This window comes from Macadamia integrifolia, chromosome 11 (assembly GCF_013358625.1).
Source record: "Macadamia integrifolia cultivar HAES 741 chromosome 11, SCU_Mint_v3, whole genome shotgun sequence".
Lineage (NCBI taxonomy): Eukaryota > Viridiplantae > Streptophyta > Magnoliopsida > Proteales > Proteaceae > Macadamia > Macadamia integrifolia.
Window position 1 is genome coordinate 19550251 of NC_056567.1, and position 12235 is coordinate 19562485.

Here is a 12235-nt window from a genome sequence, read left to right on the forward strand (position 1 = left end):
AACTTTCTATGCACGACCAACTTGGAGACATAATGACATTGAGAGCGTTGGGGTAGGGGAGAAAGAACAGAAAAAAAATTTATGACATCTACACTCAGAAAAATGACAACATCTGAAGTAACTCTGAGAGAAAAAGAAGAAGGAAAAGAAAAAATAATTAAAAAGAGTCTGGTGAAAGCCTTATATCCATGTCAATATTGACATTGAGAGTGTTGGGGTAGGGCAGAAAGAAAAGAAAAAACATTTATGACATCTACACTCAGAAAAATGACAACATCTGAAGTAATTCCAAGAGAAAAAGAAAAAGGAAAAGAAAAAATAATTAAAAAGAGTCTGGTGAAAGCCTTATATCCATGTCAGAAGATAGATTTATTAACTTCCCCTACAAACTTGTTCTTATATCTATTATCTTAAGAAGAACTTATTTTTATTTTCGTATCCTTTATTTTTCCATTTTCACTTTCTTTTACATTTTCTTAAGCTATACCTTCAAATGAGCAAGGGAAAACTTCTGAGTAGATCAATCTGAATCTAGATCTCCATATGCTTTTCCCACCCAGTTATTCAAAAACAGGGACATGACTGATTCAACCTTCCTGCAGGTGGGATGATTGATACCTTAACTATGAATCTCTGCATAGCGCAAAAGGAAAGAGAACCCTTGGTCTCTCTCAGCAGTTTCTTTCTAGAAGAGGATCATTATCATAAACTTCACCAGCCTTCACAAATCTTCCTTTCACTCGCTTTCTGGTATCAGCTCTGGCTTTACGAGAAGCATATCTTATTTGTTTCCCAAACCTACTCACACACGAAAAATCTGTTGGGAGGATAAAGACTTAAACCATGCAGGATTTTTAAAATGAAACACCTTAGCATATGCTTGTAATAAACAAAGATGAGTGATTGACTGTTTCTCATAGGGGAAAAGTGGAAAACAAAGAACATGTTAATACATACTTTTTCCTTTTTTTGGGTAGAAATGTTAAATACATACTTCAAAGGAAATGTCTGGTCTTCGATTTCTGAACAAAATCAAAGTTTAATGTTTCATGTACGACTAGTATATAGGTTTCAAAATCTAACAGTGCCTGTAAATTGCAAGAAAGACAAAAGGCATTACTTGCCATTTATATTGCAGGTTGCAGGCATAGCAGAAGTAGTAGACCAATGGTTAACTCAACAATATATAGCAACAACACTTCATAGTATGTCAGCAACAACCAGATTTTTTACAAACAGCACTTTCAAGCATCTCCAAACCATTTCTTAATTAACAGTTGCTTCTTTCATGACAGACAGGAGAAAATGTCACCAACTGAAAAATAAGAAACGAAGAACTTCTCTTTTCCTTCTTTACTAGAACTTTTTAAAAGGAATGTGATGCAGATTAATAGCCAAAATAGGCTTGTTTTATTAGAAATAACCTAGGGTTGGGTTGTATATGTGTTGGCCCTTCAGTCCATGTGGTTTTGAGTGTAATAGGCCCCTTTTATGAGCCTAAACTAGGGGTTCTAAAGTTGCATACGGGATTCACAGATTTGTTTCCTTTTTCTTTAGTTTCCTTTTTAGATGGGGTTATTTAGTTTCTAATTTCAGTATCTAGCTAGTGTCTAATTTTCAGTCATAAGTTAGTTTCTAATTTCAGTAATTGTATTTTCCTAGTTTCTATTTTCAAAATTGGAAACTAGAGGAGTTGTTTTTTATTCAATTTCCTATTTCAATTTTGGAAACTAAACTTAGTTTCTATTTTGTAAACCCCTGCCCCCCATCATTATTATAAATAAATGAGAGCTCTCATTAGTAGAGCTACGATTTATGAATTGATGCAGATTAATAGCCAAAATAGGCTTGTTTTATTAGAAATAAGCTTAGGGTTGGGTTGTATATGTGTTGGGCCTTCAGTCCATGTGGTTTTGAGTGTAATAGACCACATTTATGGGCCTAAACTAGGGGTTCTAAGGTTGCATACGGGATTCACAGATTTGTTTCCTTTTTTCTTTAGTTTCCTTTTTAGATGGGGTTATTTAATTTCTAATTTCAGTACCTAGCTAGTTTCTAAGGCTGCCTACAGGATTCACAAATTTTTTTCCTTTTTTATTAATTTTGATAAAAAAAAAAAATTAATGGTTGTTGCTATTGTCTTCTTTATGAAGAATTGACTTGTGTTTGATCAAGGCTGATGGAATTAGTGTTTGATCCAACTAACTCTTTGCGGTGTGAAGCCCAAGAGGTTCTTTTCCTTAGCTTATTTTCTTCTTCTCTCAACTACACAAAGTGTTACTGATCTGCTCAAGTTACTACAGGTATTTATATTCAGTTATCTGCCTAGAATTCCATTGGTTTCCTAATCGATTCCCTGCTCCCCTGAAGCACTTCCAGCCATCAGTTTTTGGCTAAAATTCTGGTCAGACCTCCCTCTCTATTAAGGTGAAACTCGACCCAGATTTGGGGCTGTTCTGATCAGCCATCTTTGAGATATTTTAAATCTCTAATTGTTTGACCTGTAGTGATTTAGAAAACAGAGACCAAAACCGATAGGTCTGATTCTTTTCTCTTCTGTTCTTGTGAATGCTCTCTTGGTTATACCCTGTTAAGAGCCTATTTCTGTACCTGAATTAGTCCTATTTATTGATTTATGATCTGAGTTTATAGAGTACAGCTTTGGGGTTTGAATTCTGATTACTAAGAATTAACTCTTCCTTATTTCTGGTCTGTGAAATTATCTTCCTATATTGGGTACTATTGGTTGTTCTTTGATTAAAAGTTCCTGCAGTTGAGACTTGGTTAGACTCCTTATCCTAGTCCTGCATTAAGTGGTATTAGAGCATGGCTGAGAACAACACCCCTACCCTAGTTTCTCTTATGGAGATGCTACAGAACATGAGAACTGAGATGAAGGCTGAACAGCAAGTTTTGCGGACTAAATTGAATGCGAAGTTGTTGGCTATGGAGACCCAATCACAACAACATACCTGTGCTTCTCATACTCCACCTGAGGTCGAAGCCCTGTTGAAAGTAACTACTTAGTTGGCTAACAGGAGACCTGTCCTTAATCTGAGACCACCACAGAGGGTTCCTGTAGAGCAACATACTTTTGAAGAACACATAGGGGGATACTTTGAGACTGAACGTCCTATACAACAGAGGTACTCCAGAGACTTACAGAAGGTTAAGCTTGACTTGAAGGAGTTTGATGGGAGACATGACCCCCAACTGTTCTATGATTGGGTAGTGGCACTGGATGACTATTTTGACTATTATGATTTACCTGAGGAACAGAAGATGAAACTAACTTGTGCTAAGCTAGTTGAGGTTGCTCATGATTGGTGGACCTATGAACATGAACTAGAAGATCGTGGTAGAGAACCTACTAGTTGGGAGGAGATGAAGCTTGAGCTATCTGACAAATACTTGCCACGCAACTTCAGAGCTCGCATACAAGATCAGCTGAATTCTCTTCGTCAAAGGACTATGTCTATTGCAGAGTACATGAACAGGTTTGATGAACTTTATTCTCGTACAGGCGTAAGGGGGAATGAAAGGCAACTATTATCTCGGTTACGACTGAGATTGCAAGATGAAATTAATAGGGGAATTGATGTTGCTAATGTTTATACAATGAGAAATTGCTTTGACAAAGCTCTTCGAGCAGAGGAACTTATAGCACAGCCAGGTAGAAGGTTTGGTTACCAAGCTGGGGAGGTCAAGAAAAATTTTCCAGCCATTAAACCTAACACTTCAGCACCCCCAAGAGCCACAACTCCTTTAAGTGAAGCAAAGATACCTCTATTCAAACCAAAAGAACTTAAAGTCAAGGTTCACATTGAAGAGATAGTTCTTGAAGCTTCAAAGACAGAAGGTCAAGAGATAGAAGATTCCACTGAAGAGTTCTACATTGAAGAGAGTATAGTAGATAAGACTGAAGCCGTGGAAGATAAGGTAATGGGTGAAAGCACTCCACAACGTCTTTAAGATTCATGATGAGAAGAAAGAGTTTGTTCCAATTCTTAATGAAAAGGTTACCAACATTGGCGACCCCATGCACACGACATTCACAGTTGATATTGATTCAGAGGTTGATCATATAAAGTTTGTTATGCTATCATGGCTCTTTGAAGAGAAAGCTCCACGCCTTGAAGACTACCTTCCAAAAGTCTACAAGCAACCTGAATTCTGTTTGGGAACGGTTACGGCTGCTATTCACATGTTGTTCCCACCTCATCATTGCAAAATTCGAGGATGAATTTTTTCAAATGGAGAGAGTTGATGCAAATTAATAACCAAAATAGGCTTGTTTTATTAGGAATAAGCCTAGGGTTGGGTTGTATATGCGTTGGCCTTCAGTCCATGTGGTTTGGAGTGTATTGGGCCACTTTAATGGGTCTAAAAGAGGGGCTCTAAGATTGAGTACGGGATTACTAGTTAGTTTCCTATTTTCATTAGTTTCCCTTTAGTTGGGTTTTGATGGGGTTAATTAGTTTCTAATTTCAGTCATTAGTTAGTTTCTAAATTCATTCAAAAGTTAGTTTCTAATCTGTCTTTGTATTTTCCTAATTTCTATTTTTAATTTTAGTAACTAGAGGACTTGCTTTTATTTAGTTTCCTATTTCAGTTTTGGAAACTAAAGTGAGTTTCTGTTATTTGTAAGCCCCCATAATTATTATAAATAAAGGAGAGGGCTCCCATTAAGCCCCACGATTTATACAAACAAAAAATTGTTGCTGCCGCAATGTCTCTGTTGAGATTACTTTGCGTTTGATCAAAGTGTTGGGTTTGGTGTTTGATCCAAGTGACTCCTTGCGGCGAGAAGTCCAGGATGTTCTCTTCAAGTTTCTTATTCTTCTTGCAAGTATTTTCAAGCTCTATTTTCAAGGATCTATTGAAGCTAATACTCAGGTATTACTTTCATATTCTGCCCAAAAATTACCCTTTTCTGTGCAATCGGCCCTGTCTCCTGTAGCTGCTAGAGACCTCTATTAAGGCTGATCTTTTGGTCGAGTATTCTTCCCCACCAGGGTGAAACTCGATCCAATTTATGGGTCATTCTGACCAGCCGATTGGAAGCTACATAAAATCTCTTAGTTTTGTCTTCTAGTGATCTGCCTTGGCCAGAACTGAGATCGATTGGACTGGTTTGATTCTTGCTATTGTGTTAGACTTTGGTTCATGGATTACAGTTGTTTTTTAATCCCATTGAACTACTTGCAGTCCCTGGTTTAGTTCTAAAGGTTTGTTGCTAGTTTGACCTGATTAGTACTGCCATATTGAAGTCGATAGCCTGCTGGACTGTTATACACTATTCTGATTTTTCGGTTATAATGTTGGGGCTAGTTTATGGTTATTCTTGGTTTAAAAGTTCCTTTAGATTGAGATTTGGTTAGATCCCTACCCTAGTCTACATTAATCCAAAATAACCAGATTTGTTGATCACAGTGGAAGGGAGTGGTGTTTGATCCATTCGATTCCTTGCGGTGGGAAGCCCGAGAGGATCTGCTACAAATGTTCTCTTCTTCTTCAAGCTATTTTCTTTTATTCTTATATATTGTTCTTCAACCATCTCAGGTAAGTGATCTGATCCTCCCGTAAAATTCTGGGTTTAAGAAGTTCAGATTTCTCCCCCACCGACCTGTACTGATCTAAACATCCAGCCACCTGATGGCTTTGAGTTTCTGGTTGAGTGTTACCCTTGCTGTATGGAAGACTCGATCCAATTTTTAGAGTAATCTGACCAGGGAGTTGTTAGTTATAGAAATTATTCCTATTCTGGCCGATTGGAGTTTTTTGCCCAGAACTGTTGTTTGATCTGTGTTGGATGTGGAGGTTGAATGCTGCCCCTACTCTCCAATGGATTGGACCTTTTAACTGGTGATCTGAGTTTATAATATGCTATCTAATATTCTGCTATAGACTTTTTTGAAGCTGTTGGGATCAACTACAAAGTTCCAGAACCTGTAGTCTCAGATTTATTAAAATACTGTTGTCTTAGAATTGTGGATCATTATTCCTATTGATTTGGACCTCTAAGAGTCATATGAAGCTCCTGGCTATGTTTATTTAATTACTCCTGGTCTGAGATCGATGGACTGCTGATTTATTATTGCTTTTGCTGATTTGTTATTGCTGGTATATTGGGTACTTGGTTGTTCTTTGGTTTACAAGATCCTGTTGTTTGGGTCTAGTTTGGCTTGTCAAACCTAGTCCTACATTAAGTGGTATCAGAGCATGGCTGAGGATAACACCCCCACCCTAGTTTCTATTATGGAGATGCTACAGAATATGAAGGCTAAACAGGAAGCTCAGTGGACTGAATTGAAAGCTGAATTGAATACAAGGTTGTTGGCCGTTGAGGCCCCACCACAATAGCCTACCGGTGGTTCACAAACAACACCCGAAGTAGAAGCCCCATTGAATGTAGCTGCAAAGTTGGCTAACAGGAGAGCAAACCCTAATCTGAGAGCACCACAGAGGGTTCCTGTAGTGCAACCTACTTTTGAAGAACACTTAAGGGGTTACTTTGAGACTGAACGTCCCACATATCAGAGGTACTCTGGAGATGCATAGAAAGTCAAGCTCGATCTGAAAGAGTTTGATGGCAGACATGACCCCCAATTATTCTATGATTGGGTAGCTGCTTTGGATGATTATTTTGACTATTATGACTTACTTGAGGAACGGAAGATGAAACTAGCTAGTGCAAAGCTAGTTGAGGCTGCTCATGATTGGTGGAGAACCTATGAGCTAGAATTGGAAGACTGTGGTAGAGAGCCTACTACTTGGGAGGAGATGAAGCTTGAATTATCTGACAAATATTTGTCACGTAGCTTTAGAGCTCGCATACAAGATCAACTGATTTCTCTGCGTTAAGGGACTATGACTGTTGCAGAATACATGAACAGGTTTGATGCACTTTATTCTCGCACAAGCATAAGGGAGAATGAGAGGCAACTACTATCTCGGTTTCGACTAGGATTACTTGCTGAAATTAATAGAAGAATTGGTGTTGTTAATGTGTATAGAGTGAGAAATTGCTTTGACAAGGCTCTTAGCAGAGGAACTTATAGCACAGCCGAGTAGAAGGTTTGGTTACCAAGCTGGGGAGGTCAAGAAAAATTTTTCAGCCACTAGACCTAACACTTTAGCACCCCCAAGAGCCACAACTCCTCTATGGGAAGTGAAGATACCTCTATTTAAACCAAAAGAACCCGAAGTCAAGGTTACAAATGAAGAGATAGTTCTTGAAGTTTCAAAAACAGAAGGTCGAGAGTTAGAAGATTCCACTGAAGAGTTCTATATTGAAGAGATCAGAGTAGACGATATTGAAGCCATGGACGATGATGTAGCAATTGAGATCACTCCACAGCAAGTCTTTGAGATTCATGATGAAAAGGAAGAGCTTTTTCCTCCAATCCTTGCTGAGAAGGTTACCAACGTTGATGAGTCTATACAAACGGCATTCACGGTTGGTATCAATTCAGATGTCGAACATACAGAGTTCTTTATGCCATCATGGTTCTTTGAAGAGAAAGCTCTACGCCTTGAAGACTATCTTCCAAAAGTCTACAAGCAACCTGAATTCTGTCTGGGAACGGTTATGGCTGCTATTCACATGTTGTTCCCACCTCATCAATGCAAAATTCAATGATGAATTTTTTCAAGATGGGGAAAGTTGATGCAAATAAATAGCCAAAATAGGCTTGTTTTATTAAAAAAAAGCCTAGGGTTGGATTGTATATGTGTTGGGCCTTCAGTCCATGTGGTTTTGAGTGTAATATGCCACTTTTATGGGCCTAAACTAGGGGTTCTAAGGTTGCATACGGGATTCACAGATTTGTTTCCTTTTTCTTTAGTTTCCTTTTTAGATGGGGTTATTTAGTTTCTAATTTCAGTACCTAGCTAGTTTCTAATTTTCAGTCATAAGTTAGTTTCTAATTTCAGTAATTGTATCTTCCTAGTTTCTATTTTCAGAATTGGAAACTAGAGGAGTTGTTTTTTATTTAATTTCCTATTTCAGTTTTGGAAACTAAACTTAGTTTCTATTTTGTAAACCCCCCCCCATCATTAATATAAATAAAGGAGAGCTCTCATTAGTAGAGCTACGATTTATGAATGAAAAAAAGAAGCTTGCTGCTATGTCTCTGCTGGGACTGCTGTGTGTTTGATCACACTGGAAGGGAGTGGTGTTTGATCCATTCGACTCCTTGCGGTGGGAAGCCCGGGAGGATCTACTACAAGTGTTCTCTTCTTCTTCAAGCAATTTTCTTTTCTTCTTATTATATTGTTCTTCAACCATCTCAGGTAAGTGATTTGATCCTCCTGTAAAATTCTGGGTTTAAGAAGTCCAGATTTCTCCCCCACTGACCTGTACTGATCTAAACATCCAGCCACCTGATGGCTTTGAGTTTCTGGTCGAGTGTTACCCTTGCTGTATGGAAGACCCGGTCCAATTTTTAGAGTAATCTGACAAGGGAGTTGTTATTTATAGAAATTATTCCTATTCTGGCCAATTGGAGTGTTTTGCCCAGAACTGCTGTCTGATCTGTGTTGGATGTGGAGGTTGAATGCTGCCCTTACTCTCCAATGGATTGGACCTTTTAACTGGTGATCTGATTTTATAATATGCTATCTAATATTCTGCTATAGAATTTTCTGGAACTGTTGGGATCGACTGCAAGGTTCCAGAACCTGCAGTCTCAGATTTATTAATATACTGTTGTCTTAGGACTGTGGATCATTGTTCCTGTTGATTTGGACCTCTAAGAGTTATATGAAGCTCCTGGTTAAGCTTATTTAATTACGGCTGTTCTATCCTAATCAATACTGCTGGTCTGAGATCGATGGACTGCTGATTTATTATTGCTTTTGCTGATTTGTTATTGCTGGTATATTGGGTACTTGGTTGTTCTTTGGTTTACAAGATCCTGTTGTTTGGGTCTAGTTTGGCTTGTCAAACCTAGTCCTACATTAGAATGGACAAAAGGGAAAAGGAGAGGGTCAGAAAAGATATAATCAAATATTTTGCTAATAAATATCGGCTTCAAAATGTGGCTTCTCTCTGAATTCTGATCTTCAAAGAGTGAAATTCAAGCTCTTTCAGAAGCCATTGTTTAGAAAATAAAGATCCCTCACAAGAACAGTTTGAATTGTTTGATCATGAACTAATTCAAAAGCCATGTTAAAAATTTTTAGTGATTTATAGTGGTTTGTGCTATTTAACAGAAAACATGAAATTCAAGCTAGTGTCTCATTAAAATCTAAACTGTGTCCTGTACAATATTAAAGAAGTGAACAACATACGCTCGTGTTTTCTTCTTTTCGTTGTATCTGAGCTTTGCTTTGTCCCTTGCCTGTGGGCTACTAGTCTCAAAATTTTCATCCCAAAGTGATTCAGCAGTCAGAAAAACTGGTGATACTCCAGTCTTGATAATCAGCAATACTACTTTCACCAGTGTGGTTGGAGAATGAAAGTGGCATGCCTGAATGAACTTGTCCAGTTGGAAAACTTAGGTTGATGTTACTATTGCAACCAGGATTTAGAAACACCCTATCTGCTCCACTATTTACATCCTGCAGTACAGTGGCAGACCCAGCAGCATAAGAAGTTTGAAGAACTAGAGACTCATGTTTCCCTGATGATGATGATGCCTGAGAAACAATATGGAAGGGACTGTCAGCTGCTTATGTTTACAAAATACAGTTCTATACAACAAGGGAATTTAAAACCTAAAAATCGTGAATCATGGAATCTATGAATAAGAGATAACAGAGAGGGTTCCATAAATTTTAAAACAAGTTAAAAAAACCTTCAGGTCAAGCTCCACATGTTCATATGTCCCGATAATTCAGGTCAACCTCCACAAACCGATGAAATCTTCAGGAAATGAATAATTTAGTTTTAAAACAACTTTCAAAAAAACTTCCATTTCACAAGACAAGTCAATTTACCAAAAATAAATAAATAAATAAGTAACATAGACCATTGATACAAAATCCATAAAAGGGACTAAAACACAGAGGGTACGTGTGCCCTCAATTATATGAATAATGAAGGAGCACAGGTATGATTAATTGAACAAAATGGTTCATCTATGTCCTAGAGGTCTTTTTCTTTTCTTTTGAGGATTTTCCTACCTACGTTAGGCAACCGTTTTTGAAGATAAGCTTGGCTTCGGAACCTTGCATGTGTGTTGGTCTTTCCATGGACTTGATTATTTTACTGAGAAATTTATTTTGTTTGGAATTTTGATCCCCAAAAACCTGTTTTACTTTATTTCTTTCTGATTCAATAAAAGTTATAAGACCTTCTTGAGGGAAAAAAGTCAAAGGAACAATCGAACAGGCAAAAATAAGGATGACAGTATTGATTCAAAGTGGATAACAAAAAGAGTAAGGTACAAGAGTGTTGAGATTCAGAAAAGGAACCTCTAGCACATTCTCATTGGGACCATTAGAATCAGCAACTGAGAAGTTCTTGTCCATAAATAAGCAATCCCTGGGCACATCATCAAGAACAATATTGGGATGACTTTGTGAGCACCCAAAAATCTCGTCATAATCCTCAAATTTTAGCCCAACATCATCCATGTTGAAACCATCACAGATATCACCACCATCACAAATGCCAACATCCTCCAATGGAGAATATCCCTGCTATGCATCAAATAAATAGAACGACATAAGAATAAGACTGAATAAACCAATAAAAACAATATAGTAGAAACATATTTGGAAGAAAAGGGTTCATATTTTGATCCTTATCAAACTAAACATAGCCATTTATTTTAGAATTTTTTTTTCTTTTTTAACAATTCTTGTGAATGTGCATAAATCCATTTCCTTTTTCCTTACCAATTCAAATATAATGACCAAATACGAAGGGGATGGGTTGAATTTGCGATCCATGTCAAGAAGATTACTTATTTTAAAGAGTTGAGAACAAACATATGGAGTGAATAGAACAAATCACCTTTGATAAGTTTTGATTGTCAGGGTATAATCCTTGTTTATCTCCACTGCATCGCACTGAATTCACATTCAGAGTAACCACCGAAGATGAACCCGTCCAAGGTTCAGATGAAACATAAGGTTCCAACTCATTCAGCTTGCTGGTTACCATCAACCCAGGTTGTCCAGGTTCCAAACAGTCACTGCAATTCTCATTCACAGGCATCATGCCTCGTGGGCACCACCTAGAATTGACTTCTCTTGAGGGCTCTGTAAGAGTAGAACATCCTGAGTAATAACTTAGTGTCTGTCTATGATGATGTCCAGGATCCAAACATAAATTTCCATTAGCACAGCAGTTCTAACAGAGAGACATCTTATCTTCAATGCACCAAATAATTGCAGGTTGTGAATGGCAATTGTCGCAAATAAGTGAACGAAAATGCCTCTGTTATAGTGCATTAGCCGAATGCACATACCCATCACAGCTCAAGCAAAGAAGAGCAGAATCGGATTTGCAGTACAATACTGCACTCGCAGCTCCATAGAAATTACATAAAGGTTCCATTTTTAATTAAATCAAGGGCTGTGGTGGGAATTGAACTGAAAAGAACTCTCCCCAACCACAAACCCTTAAACCTTCTCTGTTTTCAAAACGAAATCACTAATGAAGAAAAATTCCACCAAAGAAAAGTACTAAAACTGAAAATTTCTTTTGCATTATATGATATAGTCCAACCAGTTATCATAAACATAAAGATTAGTACTACCTGGGTTGCATCTATTAAATCTAACATGTTACAGTATAGAAATAATCCAACAGAAATTTGAGCTGAAACATAAAGAAAGTTGAGCACTTACAGATTTATCCCATGGAAGAAGAATGACAAATATCAAATGCAGTAACTAAGAGAAACCCTAGCAAGGCTTAAGATCCAAAATCACAGAAAAATCAACAAAAACTCGGTTAACACAATCAAGATACAGAAAGAATTTAAATTGGAAAAAATTTACCGAAATAGGAAAAACCTATCCCTGCGCATTCTGCTACTGCTAGTCTGAATCTGGTTACTATTATTATGTTTTCGTTTCGGCCAATTCAACAAGAAAACTGGATGCTTACGTGGCAGAATGAGATCTCCCCAAAACCACAGTAATGTCTACGTGTACGTCCCCACCTTGGAATATCTCGTACGGACAGGGTCTGGCGACTCTGGCTATTTTACTCTCTCCCCAGTTCCCAAGTTCTTACCCCACGCCCCCACCCCACTCCCGCCCCCAAAAAAAAATTAAA

The 12235-nt window shown here is 37.7% G+C and overlaps 1 pseudogene; it reads right to left on the reverse strand.

Moving 5' to 3' along the window:
* Nucleotides 1–174: 174 nt before the first annotated feature.
* On the reverse strand, nucleotides 175–12031 carry LOC122092848 (annotated as a pseudogene).
* Between the last annotated feature and the right edge of the window lie 204 nt (nucleotides 12032–12235).